The 21,635-nt window shown below is 46.4% G+C and overlaps 1 protein-coding gene across 25 annotated transcripts in view; it reads left to right on the forward strand.

Moving 5' to 3' along the window:
• ARHGAP26 (Rho GTPase activating protein 26) overlaps nucleotides 1-21,635 on the forward strand; it is a 457,576-nt gene that overhangs the window by 92,194 nt on the left and 343,747 nt on the right. Inside the window, exon 1 of one of the 25 annotated variants that reach the window (XM_085014887.1) lies at nucleotides 14,592-14,719. The exons of 23 other annotated variants lie outside the window; for them this stretch is intronic. The gene's annotated coding sequence lies outside the window, so the exon portion shown is untranslated. Of the gene's footprint in view, nucleotides 1-14,591; nucleotides 14,720-21,635 lie in introns of those variants that run through there. One more of the 25 variants, XM_085014890.1, reaches the window with a different exon arrangement.

Here is a 21,635-nt window from a genome sequence, read left to right on the forward strand (position 1 = left end):
GGGAGAGAGCCAGGTGCCCTGGGCACACAGTGGGGCAGAGTGTGCAGAGCTGGCAGGGGTGCAGGTGCTGGGCAGGCTGGAAGAGAGCCTGTGGGGGGCGGGCACTGATCTGGGAGTGTGCAGAGCGGCTGTCCCTGAGGCCAGGGCCAGGCCGGCTGCAGCGTCATGCTCAGGAGCAAGCATTCCTGTTTGTGTTGATGCAGAACCCTAGATCCCTGTCACTCTGTGACTGAAAGGCTCAGGCTTCCTGGGAAGGGATGTGTATGAGCTTCCTGTGGCTGCGGTAACAAATTACCACAAGCTGGGTGGTCCAAAGCAATAGAAATGTATTCTCTCATGGTTCTGGAGGCTAAACATCTGAAATCAGGGTGTTGACAGGGCCATACTCGTTCTGAAGGCTCGCAGGAAGGACCTTTCCCGGCCTCTTCCTGGCTTCGATGGCTCCTGGCAGTCTTTGCTGTTGCTTGGCTTCTAGCTGCATCACTCGGCCCCCTCCTTGCCGGTGTGTGCGCATGCGTCCCTCCTCTGCTTCTGGGGACACCGCTCCTTGGTTCCCTTCTACTCCAGTATGACCTTTTCTTAGCTAATTACATCTGCAAAGACTCTGTTTCTTAAAAGGTCAGGCTCAGAGGTTGTAGGTAGACACGACCTTGGGGACATGCTTCAGCCACTGGAGGAGGGGACATGGACGTTCCTGGGAGGCTTCCTGTGGCTCTTCTCCTTTCTCTGGGCTTCTGGGCTGACAGGAGGCAGGAGACCCGGGGGTGGGGAGGGTGGGCCCACAGTGGCTGCAATTCCAGTCTCTGGACAGGCCTCTGGGTACAGGACCCTGCTCAGCCAAGGAAGCTGTGAGCGGCGGCCCTGCTTGTGCAGTCCCCAGCACACGTTCCCCCCGTCCTTCCTGCAGCGAGGGGACAGATGTCAGGGTTCCATAGTGGCTGTCCCTGGAGCACCTTGAGCGAGGAGGAAGTATCCACGGGAACAAAATGGCCAGAGTAATTAATGACCCCAGCCGACAATGGCCTAGGGTTTTTCCAGGCTCCTTCTCTTCTCTGGGAACAGTTTCCTGCTTCTTTCTCGGAGGCATCCTGCCAGGGACTTTCCGGATCCTGGACAGGACATCGCTTTCCTTTTTGTTCCTGTGTCCCTGCTTTCTCAGGTTCAGTGTCAGGAGTTTCTTCCAGGCCCCCCTGCATTTAAACAAATGACCCAACAGTGTCTTCCTACTACAGCCGTTCCTAAACTTGCTGTGATTTCCAGATTTGGTTGCCAGTCTGGAAGTTTGATTTCCAAATCTGATTTCCAGATGCAACTCCCAGAATTTCCTATTGAGAAAGTCTGGGTCAGTCTGGTTCAGGTGATCTTCCAAAGCCAAACCAGAAACACTGCCCCCGAAGGCGTGTGTCTGTGTGTGTTTTCCTTGGTGTATTAAAAAGGACGGTTTCTGGAGCTGCATGATGCTAGTTGACACAGATTGTCACCAGATGATATATTTCGGAGTTCCCGTCGTGGCGCAGTGGAAACAAATCTGATTAGGAACCATGAGGTTGCGGGTTCGGTCCCTGGCTCTGCTCAGTGGTTTAAGGATCTGGCGTTGCCGTGAGCTGTGGTGTAGGTTGCAGACGCGGCTCAGATCCTGCGTTGCTGTGGCTGTGGTGTAGGCCGGCGACTATGGCTCTGATTTGACCTGTAGCCTGGGAACTTCCATGTGCCGTGAATGTGGCCCTAAAAAGCAAAAAAAAAAAAACCAAAACAGATTATATATTTAAAGTTCTGACCTAGATAAGCAGTCTAGGTCTAGAAAAGCAAGTTCTTTGCCTATCATTTGCTTGTAGGCAGTGATTTTAAGATGGAATTAGTGGGACCCTGAAACCATGGTCGGCTTACTGTTGGATGAGGGAGCGCATGGGTGGGGAACGTGTGTTTTGTGGCTTCGTGGCTAAGCCTCGGAAATGGGGCTGCTTCTGTGAGTGTAAGGGAGTGAGGAATGGGGTGGCTCATCCGCATTTCCGTGGTCCAGCCTTCCCTCTGCAGGGTTCGTCGCTAAGCCTGACTCAGCTCTTACCAGGAGTCACATGTTAATTTATTTAAAATTGTTACGGGAGGCCTGCTGCATCTTAGAATTGCGATAACTGTGCTTTTATGGGCAAAACCGACCCTGGCTATTGTTTGCCTGACATTTCAATTGTCGCCAGTGGTACACGACAAACAGCCACCAAAATCAAAGGAAATTACCTGTTTGCAAAGGGCTGGGTTGGGAAGTTCTAGGGAGGTGGAGAAGTTAGCACAGGGAGTGGGTGGCAGGCAAGAGGAAGAAGTGAGGCTTCCGGCGGAGTCGAAAGGGTGACAACACGGTGGAGAGGGCTGGGGAATGCGGGGGCCAGAGGGGACGCTGTGGCTCCAGGGGTCCTGGTACACGAGAGGATCTGAGCTGGTCAGTGGGGCCAGAGGGCAGAGGAAGGGCGAGGCCAGTGGGATGATGTACGCTTGAGGCCAGTTTCCTCCCCCCACCTTCTGGGCAGATGTGTAGTTATTTGGGATGAAAGGGAAGAGTTGTAATCCGGGAGGGTGTGGACGAGGCAGTGACAAGACCAGATCTGCTTTTTGAGGTCATCCTGGGCAGCTGAGGGACACGTGATCTGGAGGGGAGCTGGGAAGAGGTGGGGAGGCCAGTTAGGAGCTCTGGCCTGGGCTCCGGGAGGCTGCAGGAATGGGCTTCCCCACGGTACCAGCTGGAGGAAGGGAGAAAGCTAATGCAGGTGGAAAAGCATTACCAGGTGTACTTGTCACTTTGTCCGTGGGGCCCCTTGTTCGTAAAGCCCAAATGAGTGCTGTGAAATGCATTGAAGTATAAAGCTTCTTCTTTTAGCATCTCTCATGGTGGGTTTTTTTTTGTTTTTGTTTTTCTGGTTTGCTATTTACTGCTCTTTAAAAAGAGAAAAATTGAAAATTTAAACTACTAGTATGAATTTTTATTGATCATCTTTTATTTATTTTTTTATTTTTTTGTCTTTTTGCCATTTCTTGGGCCGCTCCCACGGCATATGGAGGTTCCCAGGCTAGGGGTCCAATCTGAGCTGTAGCTGCTGGCCTACGCCAGAGCCACAGCAACGCGGGATCTGAGCTGCGTCTGCAACCCACATCACAGCTCATGGCAACGCCGGATTGTTAACCCACTGAGCAAGGGCAGGGACCGAACCCGCAACCTTATGGTTCCTCGTCGGATTCGTTAACCATTGCTCCACGACAGGAACTCCAGATCATCTTTTATATTATGCAGTGCCAGTTTTAAATGTAAATATGAAATCAGCTGACTTGTATGTAGAATCACTGAAATGACACAGTTCATATTATGTAGCTCATATGCATATTAATTTTGTTCTGACCAGAACTGTGGAAACACTGCACAAAATAACTGTTGGGGGTTGTTTTTTTTTTTTTTTTTTTTTTTTTGTAAATAGTTTTTAAAATTGAGATGTAATTGACATATGACGTTAGTTTCAGGTGTGCAGTGTCAAGATTTGATAGTTGTATGTACTGCAAAATGATCATCACAGTAAATCTAGTTAACATCTGTCACCATGCATAGTCTCGTATTTTCTTTTGCTATGGGTTGAGAACTTTTAAGATCTACTCTCAAAAACTGAAGTATGCAGTGCAGTATTTTTTAACTAGAGTAACCACGCTCCGTATTGCATCCCCATGACTTTATTTCCCAAATGGGAAATTTAAATCTTTGACCACCTGTATCCATTTTGCCCATCTCCTACCCCCCTGCCTCTGGCAAACACCCATCTCTTCTATCCATGAGTGATTTTTTAAAAAAGATTCCAAATGTTGAGTGAGATCATACATTGTCTTTCTCTGACTTAATTTCATTTAGCATGATGCTTTTAAGGTCCATCCATATTGCTGCAAATAGAAAGGTTTCATTCTTTTTTATGGCTGAATAATACTCCATCGTATATATAGATATATACAGACACCCCCCTCCCATTTTCTTTATCCATTAATGGACAATTAGGTTGTTTCCACGTCTAGGGTATTGTAAATCATGTGATGAATGTGGAGGTTCATATGTCTTTTCAAATTAGAAACCTTCCTTGACTTACATTTATCAGGTTATATCCTGATAAACCCATTGTAGGTTAAAAATGTAAGTAAAACATGCATTTAGTACACCTAACCTATCAAACATCATAGCTCAGCCTAGCCTACTCTAAACATGCGCAGAACACTTGCATTAGCCTACAGTTGGGCAAAGTCATCTAATGCAACGCCTGTGTTACAAGCGTTGACTGTCTCATGTAGTTTATTTAATACTGTGCTGAAAGTGAAAAACAGAGTGGCTCCAGTGTATTCGTTGTTGACCCTGTGATCATCTGGTTGACTGGGAGCTGCAGTTCGCTGCTGCTGCCCAGCATCATGAGCGTATCGAATTGCATCCTGCTAGCCTCCAAAAAGATCAAAATTCAAATTTGAAGCACAGTTTCCACTGGGGCGGTTTTGTTTTGGCACCATTGTCATGTCAGAGACTATCTGTAGCATTTTTGTTTGCTTCGGTTGCATATCCACGAGGAGAATTGCTGGATCACATGCAGTTCTGTTTTGATATCTTGAGGAACCTTCACACTGTTCCCATATGTCTGCACGAGTTTCCATTCCCGCCAGCAGGGCCTGGGTTCCCTTCTCTCCACATCCTCACCGACACTTGTCGTGCCTTCTCTTTTTGATGATAGCCTTTTAACAGGTGTGAGATGATATCTTATTATGGGTTTGATTTGCATTTCCTTGGTGGTGAGTAATGTTGAGTTTCTTTTTATGTACCTGTCGGCTACCTGTATGTCTTCTTTGGAGAATTGTCTGTTCAGATCCTCTGCCCTTTTTTAATTGGGATTGTTTTGGTTTTTGCTCTTGAGTTGTATGTATTCTTTATATGTTTTAGATATTAGCTTCTTATCAGATATATGATTTGCAAATATTTTCTCCCATTCAGTAGGCTGCCATTTCATTTTGTGGATGGCTAACTTTGCTGTGCAGAAGCTTATTAATGTTATTATTATTATTATTATTATCATTATTAGCTTTTTTAGGGCCTTACCTGCGGCACATGGAAGTTCCCAGACTAAGGATCGAATCGGAGCTGCAGCTGCCAGCCTGTGCCCTGGCCACAGCAATGCTGGATCTGAGACACGTCTGAGACCTACGGCACAGCTCACGGCAGTGCTGGATCCTTCACCCACTGAGCGAGGCCACGGATTGAACCCGTATCTTCATGTAAACTGTTCAGGTTCATAACCTGCTGAGCCACAACGAGAACTCCCAGAAGCTTTGTAGTTTGATGAAGTCCCACTTTGTTTATTTTTACCTTTGTTGCCTTTGCTTGTGGGGTCGAATTCAAAAAATCACTGTCAAGCCTGATGTCAAGGAGCTTCCCATCTATGTGTTCTCTTAGAGGCTTTATGGTTTCAGGTCTTACATTTAGGTCTTCAATCCATTTTGAGTTCATTTTCGTGTGTGGTGTAAGACAGTGGCCCAGTTTCATTTTTTGTATGTAGTGCCCAGTTTTCCCAACACAATTTACTGAACAAGCTGCCCTTTCCCCATTGTATATTCTTAGCTCATTTTTAGTAAGTTAATTGACCATGTATTACAAGTTAAGTTTTAGGCCCTCTGTTTTGTTCCAATGATCTGTGTCTATTTTTTTTTTTTTTTCTCTTTTGGACACACTCACAGCACGTGGAAGTTCCTGGGCCAGGCATTAAGTCCGAGCCACAGCTGAGACCTACACCACAGTGTGGCAATGCTAAATCCATAACCCACTGTACTGGGCTGGTGAATGAACCTTGCCACACCCTTAACCCATGGTACTACAGCGGGAACTCTCATGTGTCTATTTGTATGTCGGTATCACACTGTTCTGATTACTGTGGCTTTGTAATGTAGTCTGAAATCTGGGCACATGATGCTTCCAGCTCTGTTCCTCTTTCTCAGGATTGCTTTGGCTGATCGGGATCTTTTGTTTCCATACAAATTTTAGGACAGTTCATTTTATTTCTGTGACACGTGCCCTTACTGAATTGTTTTTATTTCACTTCCTGATACATTCTGCCAACACTCTCTACCTGTGGCTTACTGGGACTCCAGGTTTTTTGATCCCTCTCTGCTGTGTCATCATGGTCAGCATAAGTGGGTTGGTTATCCAAGGAAATACTCTGAGTGAGAAAGGCTAACAGGTTAGCCTTAGTTATGTTTCTTAGAATGTTCTGCCCTCTTGTGGGGTTTGGCAAGTTTTGGTTTGAAAGGAGAGCATGGCCTCTCAGGGCTGTCAGTGTTCTTGCTTATTCAGTTAAAGAGTCACATACCTTGTACTTGCTGTTAGTCTGGCTCAATTCCCATGCATCACGGGTCCCTCAGAGTCCTTTGTTCATGAGGCCAAATGAAGCCCTGTTGGACACACATGACAAGCACGTGGCAGGCTCCTCCTCAGCTCCTATGCATGCTCCAGCATCATACTAGACCTCACTTACAAAACACAAGTTCAGAGATAAAAGTGAGAGAATTCCGTAGTTCCCATCATGGCTCAGTGGGAACGAATCTGACTGGCATCCATGAGGATGCAGATTCGATCCCTGCCCTTGCTCAGTCAGTTAAGGATCCAGCATTGCTGCGAGCTGTGTCTAGGTCTCAGATGCGGCTTGGATCTGGTGTTGCTGTGGCTGTGGTGTAAGCTGGTGGCTCCAGCTCCGATTTGACCCCTAGCCTGGGAACCTCCATATGCTGTTGGTGTGGCCCTAGAAAAACAGGATTTCAAGGTGGTGACAGGATGGCATTAAACCAAGCAGACCCTTCTGAGTGTGGGTCCCTGTGTGAGGCGGCACATCCCGGAAGTGCCTCAGGTGCTTCTGTCCTGCAGGGACCCTGTGGGCTTCTGTCCTGGATTCAGTGGAGCCTGTGTCATGTTGTTTGCAGGCTCAGAGACAATTATCCGGGCAGAGCCTGTATTGGCAGCCCCAGCCCAGGCCTGGTCCAGGAGGGCTTGGCTCCCCAGGCACTAAATGCAGCTGCCACTCTTTTGGGAAGCCTGGTTTCTGAATGGGTTTCTAGGCAGTCAGGGCCATTCATCAGCTCCCGGGGCCTTGAACCGGGTCTGTGCAAACCAGGACCTGAATAGAGCAACCTTCCTAGTTGGTTGTGTGGGCTTCCCAGCAGGAAATGTGACTGAGAACGTCTTTGCGAAAAGGCTTGTGGTTCAGAGTTTGTGATTTTTAAATTGCGTTGGGGCGCTCCCTCCTCCCGCCTCTGCTGTCACTCGAATTTCCACACGAGCAGTAACCGCCGGCTTTGGGAGCATCCACGAGCCTTCTGTCAGGAGCAAGAGGTTCCAGCTTGCTCCTTGGAGCTCCTCCTTTGTAATCTGGAGGGGATCCATTCCTGGTTCTGGTCCTTGACGTTCTGCGGGTTCCGATGATAGCAGCTTTCAAATGCTGCGTGTGTGAAACCTTCCTGGACCCGAGCCGCAGAGCGTTCGTTCAGGCTCCTCGGAAGAGTCTGTCACAAGGGATGCCCCCCTGTATTTTGAGAAACCCTGCTCTCTGGCCCCTGAAATCCGTGATGGTGTGGAGGGCGGCTGCTCTGGGAGCTAGATGAAGGCGGGGTGCTTGTCTGCACAGAGCTGGAAGCAGACAAGTAGTCGGGGTTCCGGGGCACCTGCAAGGAGGGCGGAAGGGTGCCCGCCTGGACCTCCCTGCGTGGTCCGGGTGCCCAGCCTCCCTTGTGGGGTGGCAGGGAAGTGGCTCATTAAACAGGGGATGGAGGGAAGGGAGACAGATTTCTGAGAACGTGATTAGGTGTGGCTAGGTACGCCCGCCACCACCGGGCCCTCAGGAAACGTTAATTTGATCTGGGGGAGCCAGGCAGATTTTCCGTTTTTCATTGAACTTGTCTGGGGCTGAGGAGTGGCCGCCTTGCGTCCAGGGGCATCAGTGGGAGGAGGCGCTGAGCTGTGCCCAGGGAGTAGGTGGATTCCGTTTAGATCTTAGGAGTGGGGGGCAGGGGGGTCAGCCGGTGGTGGGTGTAAAGGTGGGTGGGTGTCCTCTCCTCTTTACGCAGAAATAAATCAGCCTGACATTTTATTGCCTTATTGCATAAAACCGTGTATTACGCACACTGTCATTTATTGCCTGCTGGCTCGGCCACGCCTGGTGCTAAGCACTTTGAAGCATCCTTTCTTTCCTCCCAGAAATCCCCGGAGGCAGCTTTTCTTTCTTCTCCATTTCCTATAGGTGGAAACTCAGTCCAGAGACCAGGCAGAAGGCTGAGATTTTTGGAACCCTGCAAGTTTGTTCCCAGAGCCACCGCCCTAGGCCTCTGTGGCCGGTTACGATTCCCAGTTTACTCCCTGTGCCTTGTCTTGCCTTCACTACCCTTAAATTATCATGGCTGTTGATGAGAACCACCAGTGAGGGTCTCATTTGGTGTTTCAGCTCCATGTTTTGCTGCCCAGGACTGAGTCAATAGCAGTTGGATGGAAGTTGAGCCCTGATACTTTAGGCCCGTTTTTTTGTTGTTGTTGTTTTGTTTTTTTTCCCCTCTTTGTGTCTTGCTCAAAAGGGTTCCGGGATTACAGGGAGATGATAGGCCTTGGCTTCCCGTTTCTTCTTTTCAAGTGAGGTTCTTGCTTGCTTGAATTGGTTGAGGGCAAACATGAGTGCCCAGAGCCCGGGAGAGGCAGACCTGAGGGTATGGGCAGACAGTAAACTCCAAAACCCATGGATGCTGCTGCATTTTCCCTTCGCAGTTTCACATCCAGTCTAGAGGCCTTGGAGCAGAAAGGCCTGCATCCCATGAAGAGCTGGAAATCCAGGATCATCCCAATTTACAGTTGGCCTCTTTTTTAGTGAAAAGCTTTACAGTTCTTTTGCTAAATCTCTCTGAAGTCTTTTCTGAGGGATTAGTGTTCGTTTCCTTTGTCATCTTTTTTTTTTTTTTTTTTTTTTTTGTATTTTTTGTCCTTTAGGGCCACACCCACGGCATATGGAGGTTCCCAGGCTAGGGGTTGAATCGGAGCTGTAGCCGCCGGCCTATGCCACAGCCACAGCAACGCAGGATCCGAGCTGCGTCTGCGACCTACACCCCAGCTCACGGCAACACCGGATCCTTAACCCACGAGCGAGGCCAGGGATTGAACCCGCAACCTCACGGTTCTTAGTCAGATTTGGTAACCACTTCATGGTTCTTAGTCGGATTCGATAACCACTGAGCCACGACGGGAACTCCTCCTTCGTTATCTGCGTGATGGAGAGAGGACAGTTGCAGGCTGACTCCCTGGTAACAGTGATGGTACTCAGATCTGCAGCTGTTTAACCAAGTTCTGGATTCACATCTGGGAGATGGGCCCTGTCTGTGTGGACCTGGGACCGGCAGGGCAGCCCCGCTCCAGTTCCTCATCAGCTCAGTTTTTCTGGCTCCTCGTCCCTTCTGCGTTGTGTTGCCAAGGCCTCTCTTTCACGTCTAAAACCTCTTCCAAGAAGGTCTGGCTTTCCCTCTAAATTTACGACCACAAATTTTGAGATGGTACACGTCACCCTCTTCATCTCTTTGAGCCAGCACATCATTGTGGAGACATCATTTTATTTGGGGGGTATTAGTTGCTATGGTTACTTGCCGAGACCAACAGACTCTGTGTTCTCTCAATTGGATTTTTGGAAACTGCTGTCTGGGAATGACAGAGGTATGCCTTGCTGGAGGAGTAGCCAATATATATCCTGACCATTAAAATGATTTTTTTAAAGGCACAGAAGAAAGTATTTTGGGTGGAGGTCTGCAGCTAGAAAGAACCTTAAAGATCAAGTGGTTCATCCTCCTGCTTTTCAAATGAGTTTCCCAAGGCCAGGCGTGTAAAGTAACTCTCCCCAGGCTCACACGTGTGGTTGGTGGATGAGCAAGGATGCATGCCATTCTTCTGGTTCTTGTTTTAGATTCTGTTGTGTTCTCTCTGCTACACTTTAAGTCCTCTCAAGGACTCCATGCTTCCAATAGATAGATTGAGGTCCTCGATGCCCTGGAAAGGTAAAAACATCTGTGATCTTTGCTCTCAGCACCTCGGGTGGGAACCCCAACCCTTGCCTTGCCTTGGGGAGTGTGGTGCCTGGGCATCCCCTGGAAACTTGTTAGAAATGCAGAGTCTCAGGTTCCCAGGTGTGCTGACTCAGAATTGGCCTTTTGGCAAGATCCCCAGGTAATTGGGTGCATATTAAATTTTGAGAAGCTGTGCTCTTAGAAGGAGGGTGTTCTAGAAGCACAGGCTAAGCTTTGAGGCCCAAGCCAGGATCAGTTTCCCCTCTCCCAATCTATTCCTCTGTCCCCCTAAGCATAATCGTCTTGCAGTGGTGTGACCTCATCCTGCAGACCTTTCGGTCTGTGTTGTGGGGCCTCTGCACATTCCCTTTTCATCCTTTTCTAAAACATGCCTGTTTTAGGGACAGAGCAGAAATGTCACCTTCTCAGGAAGCTGGGCACTTTAGGCCTGTGAACCCTGAAAACCCCATTTATCAGGTTAGTAAGCTCCCTCTCATATCTGTTTCATCTGGGGCTGGCCTCCTGCCCCAGGCAGTGGACAAAAAGGGTTTGATGGTATCACTCTTCCCCCAGTACATTTGAAAGGTACTCTTGGAGTTCCCGTTGTGGTGCAGCAGAAACAAATCTGACTAGTATCCATGAGGATGTGGATTCGATCCCTGGGCTCACCCAGTGGGTTGGGGATCCAGCATTGCCATGAGCTGTGGGGTAGGTTTGCAAACTTGGCTCGGATCCTGAGTTACTGTGGATGTGGTGTAGGCAGGCAGCTGTAGCTCTGATTCGACCTCCATATGCTGTGGGTGCAGCCCTAAAAAGCAAAAATAAAATAAAAATAAAAGGTACCACTTGAGTTTAATAAACTTCACAAGAAGTTTACTGCTTTGTGTTAAAGTTCAGTTAAAAAATAGTGTTAGTCAGTCTTTCATCTACAAGGTGTGAAAAGAAATTTTAATTTGTAGATGCGTTTGGGCTTTCTGAGCATCGGAGGCAAGCTCTTAAGGGCTCAAATGTGTTTTTCACTAGAATATGGTTATTTGAGTCCTTCAGCGAATCAATGAGGCAAACATTTTTTGATTCTTATGCTAATTAAGGATCTCTTTTTGTTGATTCTCTTATCTCTAACCTGCAAGTAAACTTCCACTCAGCCTGTGCTTGTGAGCATCCAGGCTACCAGCTTCTAAAGGGCTACCCTGAGCTTTGCTGTTTCATGCGTCCTTTGCTTTTCTTTTTCAAACATTTCCATGGTAACCCTGTGAGGTGAGTATTATCCTCCTAGTTCTAGCTTGGAAAGGCGGAGTAGTTTGCCCAGAGGCAGACAGCTAGTAATCAGCAGATCCAGGCTTTGAACTCATGTTGGTGGAGTCCATGCACTACACCCTCTTCTGAATTGCCCTTGACTTGCTTGTGCTCTGTCTCTCTCTCTCTCACTCTGTGTGTGTGTGTGTGTGTGTGTGTGTGTGTACATGTACATTTGTACTTGAATGGCCTGGAAATACCCTCTCCCCCCTTTTCACTTGATTAATCCCTCTCAAAATGGATTTCTTTGTTTCATTTAAGTAAATCAGTACTCTTTTCCTTGAGGGAGTTTTTTCCTTGTGCTGACCCGCTGTCTTATAAGGTCTTGGGGCATTATGCAAATGTAATTGTTTGGAATCCTGTACCTCAATTTTCTATGTCCTTCTGCTTTTTGTCAGGGCTAGTGAGTCAAGTTTAGGTCTGGAGTCCTTAGGCCTTGAGTTTTCAGCCACTGACCTGAAACAAATTGACTGCTGGTTATTTTTCCGACAAATACATGTTTATTCGGGATTAACAAAGAATTGCAATTTGGGATCTGCACCTGCGATGAGCCACATCTGAGTACTTGCAAGCAAGGAGAAGAGAACTTTTCAAGAGGGGAAGAGGAAATTAGGAGGTGTATAGTAAACAAAGAGTCCGCTGGAGGCACCGAATGTTAAAAGCGTGTAGTGGCTTTCCATTGGCTGGGTTGGGACAGTCTCTCACTGGCTGAGCTCTTGCTAGGGAGAAGTCTTTGCATTTCCTTTTGGGCTCTGCTATCATTGTAGGGTGTGAAAGCTCCCCTTTTTGGCCTTCCAATTCTTTTTTTTTTTGGATGAGCCTGTGGCACACAAAAGTTCTGGGGCCAGAGATCAAACTCTGTGCCATAGCAGTGACCCGAGCCACAGCAGTCACAATGCTGGATCCTTAACCTGCCGGTCCTCCAGGGACCTTCCTTCCAACTCTACTTTAATTAAGGTTTTTGTCAACTCGCTTTTTCATTTCCCCCTTTTGATCAAGATCTTTATCTGAGAGTATCACTGATCAAGAGTTAGGTTTTATGGTTCTGGCAGCTTTTTGCCCCTCAGTACCAGGAAGGAGCTTTTTCTGGGTGTATTGTCCCACACTGGAGGGAAAGTGCACAGAAACCTACTGAAGTCACGTCTGGGTAACAGTGGGGGGTAGGAGAGAGAACTCTCAGGTGCTTTTATGTAAAGTTCATATGTTATCGGAGTTCCCTGGTGGCCCAGTAGTATTAGGTGTTGTCACTGCTATGGCTTGGGTTCACTGCTGTGACTTGTGTTGAGTCCCTGGCCTGGGAACTTCCACATGCTGTGGGCAGGGCCAAAAAAAGTATATAAAAAAAGTCCATATGTTATCAAGGTCACAGTCATTGGAGCTCATCTGAGTCACTGTTATCACTGAAGGTTTGTTAGACACGCTTCTGTAGGCCTGGTCCAGATACCTTGGAAAAGCTGTCTGATCTGATGCTGTCTGCTTCAATTCTGGGAAACCTTTGCATTCAGGTCACTAGAGATGTGCAGATCCAGTTTGGTTTGGTGCTTTCTTCAGGTGTGTTGTGTTCTGTCCCCTGAGTTTTAGCCACACACAGGTTGATTAGCAGTACCTGATAGGGTTTTTTGCAGTAAAGTGGAAGAGAGTCCTTCTGGGGATGTGTTTTCCAGTAAATGAAATATTCAGGTCATAAAATATGATACTGAAGATATTCATGTCCTCAGAGGCCCCTGTGAAAAGATAGCATTACCAAACTGGTCATTTTTATTAGCAGCAACTGGGCCTTTGCAGTATTAGTGTCTCTCCTTTTATCATTTGTGAGTTAAAAGAAGCATGAGCCTAGTGCATTGGGCATCTTATGACTCTCTCTAAGGGTGAGAGTTTGAGTCACAAAAGGGGTGAATCTGAGATTGGGAAGGGTCACCAGCAGTGCTTTTTTGCAAAAGTATTTGGAGGGACTCTACAGATTTTGCCAGTTGAGTCTTAATGATGCCATTAGTGCATTCAACAGAAACAGAGACTTGAGGGTGGGAAGCCCAGTGAGAGCGTATTATAAAACTGGCCAAACAGTACCGACTCGTTGTAGTACTTAACCAGTGAAATGATCATTATGAAGTTTGAGAGTTCTCCAGGTGGGGACGGTCTTTTCCAAAAGAACTTTAACCGCAGAAGAGGCAAGGGGAGGCTTTAACAAGTCCAGTGGGAAAACATACAATGACTCAAATACATTTCTATCCGCAAGATGGGAGAACGTGTATGAAACCCGCTTGCCAGATTTTGAATGGTCTGTCCGGCAGTTTAAAATGTCAGAGAGAGCACCCAGGCCTAGGCTGTACTTGGCACAGCTGGGATCAGTGAGGGAGGAACTTTTTGCAGCCCTGTTAATGTCTCCCACCAATATTGATTCACAAATGCTGTCATTTTGCTAGCAGACCAATGGTGCAATGAATGTCCAGTGGCGAGGAGTGGAAATTTTAGTTGGTGGTAGGACTGGGTTGTCATTTGGAGAACCAGTACTTTCTCTTTTTATCAAACCTACGATTGTTGAATTTTCAAACTTGATTTGCCTTTTTTTGGTCAGTACTTAGACTTCTCTAGCCAGCTTTTCTAAGTTACCATTCGGAGAAATAGTTATTTGGACCATAACAGAGGTGTGGCTACTTTTGGTTTAAGGGCAGCATTCCTTGCAGAAATGCCAGCAAGGTGATATCCCTTAGTTTCCAGAGAATCAAGTTTAGAATGTCCTAGAATCTTAATAATTACCAAAATGGTGGGTACAGTATTGCATCCAGTAATTCCTGAGCATAGGGGCCATTTTTAAAAAAAATTTATTTCTACTGGAAGTAAGCAAGCTGTGCTGCTTCCACAACATTCCAAAATCATGAGCTCCTCTTGAAAGCATACCTACTATCAGTATAAATATTGGCAGCTTTGCCCTTGGCTAAAGTATAAGCTTGTGTAAGAACCTATAATTCAGTCTGTTGGTTGGCAGAAGCCAGGTGAAGATGCAGCCTCAATAACATCAGAAGGAGTTGCAATAGCATACCTAACCTAACAGCATACCTAATAGATACTTGTTGTCTTTAAATAAGAACCATCGGTGGACTATGAGACATCAAGGGAATTTACTGCAAATCATCATGAAGAGTGATGGAGGTAATTTGTTAGCTGTGAGCAGTTGTGAGGGACTTTTTAAGTGACAGAAGGGGAGAAGAGTAGTCAGGTTAAACGTATTGCATGGTAATAGTTAAGTGAGGAGCAGTTAATTAACAGAAGGACTTCATAGGAGGCGAGGTGACTGAGAAATTTTGAGTGTGGTGAAAATTCCGGATGGCTTCTACTGCGTGAGGTATAAAATTCGTTCTTGGGAATCACACAGTGGTTTTCTTGTGGGCCTTAACCAAAAAGGCGGTGGCAGTATTGGCTCTAAGACAAGAGGGGTGTCCCTGTCCCACAGTGCCCAGTCGCTGGCTCTGTATAATACACTGTGGCCGATGACGGTCTCCATGTTTTAGGGGCGAGTGTACATTTCCCTGTACAACAAGGGAAAAGGGAATCTGATCATCGGGAGGCTCAAGGGCAGGTGGGTTCATCAAACCTTTATGGCCTTAAAGGCTGTGTCATCTGGCTTTTTCCCATAAAATTTGGTCAGAGCAGGTTTTTTTAGGAAAACACATAGAAGTTTAGCCATAAGAGAGAAGTGTGAAATCCCGTTTCAGCCATAACCAACCACCCTGAGAAAACCCCACTGTTGGTGCTTAGTTTTGGATTTGGGGCAACTTAGGACACCTTGAAGCCTATTCTGGATCTAGGTGTGTCCTTTGTTCTGATGTCGGACACCCTCAGCATTGAACCCGAGTTGTGGCAAACTGCAGTTTTACCCTGGTGACCTTTGTCACCGAAAGGCGAAAAGCTTTAGCAAGTGGATGTTGTCTTCCTTGGAGGAGGCTTGAGAAGGAGAACCAAGAAGTAAATCATCCACATAGAGCAACCCAGCAGAACCGCTAGAGAACTTTGCATCATCCAAGTCAGCCCTGGGGATTGTGAGAGCGAAAACGGAGGCATCATTCCTGTCCAGGTGGATTGTTTTTTCTTCCCAAGTGAGGGCGAAGAGGTGTGGGTTAACTTGATCAGCTAGAATACTAAGAATGCCCTGCCCCAAGCCATGGCAGTGAAGACGTCGCTTCTGCGCGGGGGTGGATGTTAATAACGTGTGAAGGCTCAGAACTCCAGGTGGTCAGGGGTAAGGTTTATTGCTCAGAGATCCTGGACCAACCTTCACCCTTGGCCTTTCAGTTTTCTCACCAGCCAAGGAGGAGTATCACACGAACTAGTGCAACAGAGAATGAGGCCTTGAGCCTTGTAATCGTCTGTTACGAGCTTTCTCTCTTGAAGGGGTTCTTATGGGATATTGATTAACTCTGGGGAGAGATTTTGAGTGATCTGTTTGAATCTTGAGGGGAGGTGTGCTACAGACTTGGCCAATATCCTATGGAGATTTTGCCCATAAGAAGCTTGGTAGTTGACGAGGGACAAATGATCTGTGTTTCCAGAATCAGTTTTAGTATCATCAGAAATGGCGCAAATATAAGATGTCAGAGGGTCATTTGATTCATCTGGTTGGCGTCTTTGAGGAGCTCCTGTCAAATTCTAGAGTTATTTCCTCCTTTTGAGAGAAAGGAATTTCGGTAACTTTTCTCCGCCACCTCCCCCATGTGTTATGTTTTATTTTATTTTTCTTTATTTAAAATTTTTTTATTGAAGCATAGTTGATTTACACTGTGTTAATTTCTGCTGTAGAGCAGAGCGATTCATTCACACACACACACACACACACACACACACACACACACACACTTCTTTTTTTTTAAGGGCCGCAACCATGGCACATGGAGGTTTCCAGGCTGGGGTTTCAATCAGAGCTGTAGCCACTGACCTACACCACAGCCATAGCAACATGAGATCCGAGCCATGTCTGCCACCTACACCCCAGCTCATGGCCATGCCGGATCCTAAACCCACTGAGTGAGGCCAGGGATCGAACCCGCGTCCTCATGGTTCCTAGTCGGATTCGTTTCCACTGAGCCACGATGGGAACTCCTGATTCTGTCATATATATAATTGTGTGTGTGTGTGTATGTATATATATATTTTCTTTTTTATAGAGTGGTTCCCTTGCTTATCAGTAGGAACTTGGTAAGTTGTTTATGCATCCTCTGTGTAATAGTTTGCACCTGCTAACCCCAAACTCCCAACCCCTCCCTTCGCAAATCCCTCTCCTCCTTGGCAGCCACAGATCTGTTCTCTGTGTCCGTGAGTCTCTCTCTGTTTTGTAGGTAGGTTCATTTGTGTCCTAGTTTCGATTCCACATTGAAGTAGTATCACATGGTATTTGTCTTTCGGACTTACTTCACTTGGTGTGATAATCTGTAGGTCCACCCATGTTTCTCCAAGTGTGATTCTTTCATTCTTTTTAATGGCTGAATAGGATTGCACTGTATGTACGTACCGCATCTTCTCAGTTCATCGGTTGACAGACGTTTAGGTTGCTTCCACGTCTTGGGTATTTCGAATAGTGCTGCTATGAACATGGGGTGCGTGAATCTTTTCAAATTATAGTTTTGTCTGGACATGTGCCCAGGAGCGGGATCGCTGGATCATATGGCAACTCTCTTTTTAGATTTTTGAGGGGAGTTCCCGTCGTGGCGCAGTGGTTAACGAATCCGACTAGGAACCATGAGGTTGCGGGTTCGGTCCCTGCCCTTGCTCAGTGGGTTAAGGGTCTGGCGTTGCCGTGAGCTGTGGTGTAGGTCGCAGACGCGGCTCGGATCCCGCGTTGCTGTGGCTCTGGCGTAGGCCGGTGGCTACAGCTCCGGTTCGACCCCTAGCCTGGGAACCTCCATATGCCGTGGGAGCGGCCCAAGAAATAGCAAAAAGACAAAAAAAAAAAAAAAGATTTTTGAGGAACCTCCATACTGTTGGCCATAGTGGCTGCACCAACTACCCGCCCACCACCAGTGTAGGGGGCTTCCCTTTTCTGCGTACCTGCTCTAGCCTGTGTGATTTGGGCATGGTACTTTTCTAAGACGTCTAAACCTCATGCATGGAGGGGGCAGAGGAACTGAAGGGTGTTACCTCTCAGAGGGCCTGCACAAAAGGCATAGGTTCAGAGATGGGAACGTTTTGAGGTTTGTTCGGGATCCCCACTCTTGGGGCTGTGTTAGTATCCGAGGCAGGGACTGTTCTGTCAGAGTGGCGTTGAGCAGCAGGTGTGGCTCCATTCTCACGTGGGGTTGGCAGTGATTCATCCCGAATCTGGAGGAGGGCTTCTCCGGGACGATGAAGAGGGAGAACTGGGAAGAGCCCCTGCAGCTCCTTGGAGTCCTGCCACTGAGAGTCGGGAGGTGGTTGGAAAGGCTGGTTCGAGAGCCCAAGGTGCTTGAGGCGCTCACATTCGTAAGCATCCCTTTTCCAGTGTCCTATCTCCTTGCAGTAATAGCAGAAATTGGGTGGGTTTTGGGTTCATTTGGGGGCCTTTCTTTGCTGGAGCTGAAGCTTAAGAGTTGTAGCAGCCTTCCTTTTCAGTGACTCATCCACAGTGTGAGAGAGCTGCTTTGCTGGATCGATTAAATCTGGAGTGGACACAGTTTCTATTCCATCTTGGTCCCTTGTTTTAGAAGAGAGAGGTCTCATTTCAGCACATTAATAGGCATAGATTTAAAAGCTGTGCAAGTGGAATCAACATCTGAAGGAAGACCAGAATTTCTTTAAAAAGTAGTCTGACGTCGATTGTCATAATCATGAACAGTTTCATCAGATTTTTGTTTGAATACCTGATTTTTTTTTTCAATCAACAAACTTTGGAAAAGCCCTAGGAATTGCCTGATGAAGTAGCTTAGAGATAGGTTGAGCCTTTAATATGGTAAGTCCTTGGGCTGATCTCCCAGTTGCCATTCTGGAGACCTCCAGGATTTTCCCTGTCAGCAATTTTCATCCAGTGTTGGGCCTGGCCTTCACCCACAAGCATGTGAACTAGCTGGTAGAAGTCAGAGCATTCTGGTTCATACATTTGAATGGCTCTGGTAAATTCCTCAGCAAATCAGTGAGGATCGTTGATTACTTTGGGAAAAATCTTTGACTGTGGCTTGCAGTTCAGCTTTAGTCCAGGGAATGTAATAAATTAAGGGGTTTGGCCTTTGGATCTTCTGAAAGCTTAATTTTAAAGGGACAGGTTCTGATAGGTTTAGAGGAAAAGGGGGTGAGGAGAATTTCAAGAAAAGAAGGGAAGTGTGGTGAGAGCATTGATATAGGGAGCTGCAGGTGTAGGTGGCGGAGAGGCAAAGGAGGAAGACAGCACTGGAGGCAGAGCCTGACACCAAGGAGCCTCGGAAGAGGAGCCAGAGGCTTCAAAAGCCCTTTTATCTCTCTCTAATCATTTGTTTGTCTCAGTTCATCTTTTTTTTAATAAAAAAATTTATTATGATTGATTTATAATGTTCTGTCAATTTCTCTTGTACAGCAGAGTGACCCAGTCATACATATATATACATTCTTTTTCTCACATTATCCTCCATCACAAGTGATTAGATATGTAGTTCCCTGTGCTATACAGCAGGATCTCACTGCCTGCCTACTCCAAGTGCAAGAGTTTTCATCTATTAACCCAGATTCTCAATCTATCCCACTCCCTCCCCCTCCCTCCGGCAAGTAGGACTCTGTCCTCCATGTCCCTGATCTTTTCTGTTTTGCAGATAGAACATTTGTGCCGTATTGTAGACTCCGCATGTAAGTGATATCATATGGTGTCTGTCTTTCTGACTTGCTTTGCACAATATGAGGGTTTCTAGTTCTATCCATGTTGCTGCAAATGGCATTATTTGTCCTTTTTTATGGCTGAGTAGTATTCCATTGTGTATATGTACCATATCTTCATAATCCATTCATCCATTGGCAGGCAGTCAGGTTCTTTCCATGTCTTGGCTGTTGTAAATAGTGCTGTGGTGAACATACAGGTGCATGTGTCTTTTTCAGTGATTTTTTTTTCTGGATATATGCCCAGGAGTGGGATTGCTGGGTCATATGGTCGTTCTATATTTAGTTTTCTGAGGAACCTCCATGCTGTTTTCCATAGTGGTTGTACCCATTTACATTCCCACCAACCGTGTAGGAGGGCTCCCTTTTCTCCATACCCCCTCCAGCATTTGTTATTTGCAGATTTACTAATGGCCATTCTGACAGGTAATAATCACCTGCTCCGGGTCCTGTTACTGGAGGGCTTTTGTATTAAGGAGGAACGGCCCAGCCGGAGAAAGAAGTCTTTCTCCTCCCTCCTGGGCCCTGTTATCTTTGCAGGACATGAGAGCTTACCCTCCTGGCCTCTTGACTCTTATTTTAATCGAAGTTTCTGTTTGTTAATTTTTACACATTATAGATCTGTTGCTGCATCGCTTAATTGTCATGGTCATTGATTAGCAAATGTTCATCTTGCACCTGCTGTGTGACATATACTGTCATTAAGCTAGTCCTTGACTTCCTTATCTAACATCTAAGTGATTAAATGTTGCCGCTTAAACTCTCCATATTTTTATGAGGAAAAGCTGATATGGCACTTGGGTAATACAGGTGTCTTTGTATACATCGTTTGTTTATTCACTTGACCCTTGAATGATGCAAGTTTGAAATGGATGGGTCCACTTATATGCAGTTACTTTTCAATTATAACTTCGACATGGTCTGTGGGTCTGTGGTTGGTTGAGTCTGCAGATGCGGAGCACCTGACTGTGGAGGGACAACTATAAATTAAATGCAATTAGCCCCTGTGTTAAGAGTCAGCTGTAATGATATATATACAGTGATGTTACTGGTCACTCCTAACTGGACCTGAACTTGGAGTTTTCAGTAGGGAGCAGAGTTTCTTTGAAGCCCTCGTGCTCTCCTTATCCCTAGGCTGAGTGGTCTGGGTACCAGTGTCCAGTTGAGAGTTGTCGCCTGCCATCCCACCAGGAGAAATCCCCTTGACTGTAGTTGCATGTCCTTGTGGTGAATCTGGGTGGAAAGAGAGACTGGAGGTCCCAAAGCTAAGTTCTGGGCCGGTTCCTTAGCGAGAAGCATAGTCAGTGTTTAAGTTGATCTTGTCTCTCTTCTGTAGAAAAATCTGGTTTCCATTTCTTTAGGAAGGAAGTCCAAATTCCTTAGCTTGGCATCGAGTCCTTCCCGGGTTTGACTCTAACCTCTCTTCCTAGTCTTCTATCCATTAGCTGAACTTGCCGCTATTTCTGGGTAGGTCCTCTGCCTTTGTATCCCTTTGCTTCCCATTCTTGCTTCTAGAATACCTTCCCATGCCACCCTCCCCTGCCCTGCACCTCTTCTCATTTCTATAAATCCAGATAGTACTGAACTTCTAAGGTGCACTTCATTTTTTTTTGGTTTCCCTTTTAACTCATGGTTTTAAAATGATTTTTGTTTTTTCCATTATAGTTGGTTTACAGTGTTCTGTCAATTTTCTACTGTACAGCACAGTGACCCAGTCACACATACATAGAGACATTCTATTTCTGACATTATCCTCCATCGTGCTCCATCCCAAGTGACTAGATATAGTTCCCAGTGCTATTATACAGCAGTAAGGTGCACTTCAAATGCCTCTTCCTGTTCTTTTTTTTTTTTTTTTTTTTTTTTTTTTCTGGGACGCCTCCTCCAATGGTCCCTGAAATAATATCCCTCTTAGACTTCTGTGGATTTTTTTGTTTGACTGATTGATTGATTTCTTTATTTAAACTCTCAAATTGCCTTAGCATGTACTGCTCTAATATGTAAGTTTGTATACACACTTAGACCCTTCTAAATTGTGTTCTCCTCAAGGATATGGAATGTATACAGGTCATTTTTTTATTTCTTTGAGATCAGATTCTCAATTATTTGCGTAAATAAGGCAATGTGGTGTGGTAGCTAAGAGTTTTGGGGTCAGAGAGACTAGGTTTCTTCTGCTCCCCCTCATTAACTGTGTGACAGGCCATTTAACCTCCCCGAGTCCGTTTACCCATCTGCAAAATGGGAGTAGTTATCCTGCACCTCAGCAGGACGATTGTCGGGTAGGATGATTTAAAGTGCTCGATGATTTAAAGTGCTCGGTAGGTACGTGTTCCACGTTCGTGCACAATTAACTAGTGCATGGTATATTTAAAGTCACTTTGGGAGTTCCCTGGTGGCTTAAGGGGAAAGGATTCGGCATTGTCACTGCTGCAGCTTGGTTTTGATCCCAGGCA

The sequence above is a fragment of the Sus scrofa genome, chromosome 2 (assembly GCF_054392235.1).
Source record: "Sus scrofa isolate SSC_HxYL_T2T_F1_AM1 chromosome 2, Sscrofa_HxYL_maternal_Yorkshire_Landrace_v2.0, whole genome shotgun sequence".
Taxonomy (NCBI): domain Eukaryota; kingdom Metazoa; phylum Chordata; class Mammalia; order Artiodactyla; family Suidae; genus Sus; species Sus scrofa.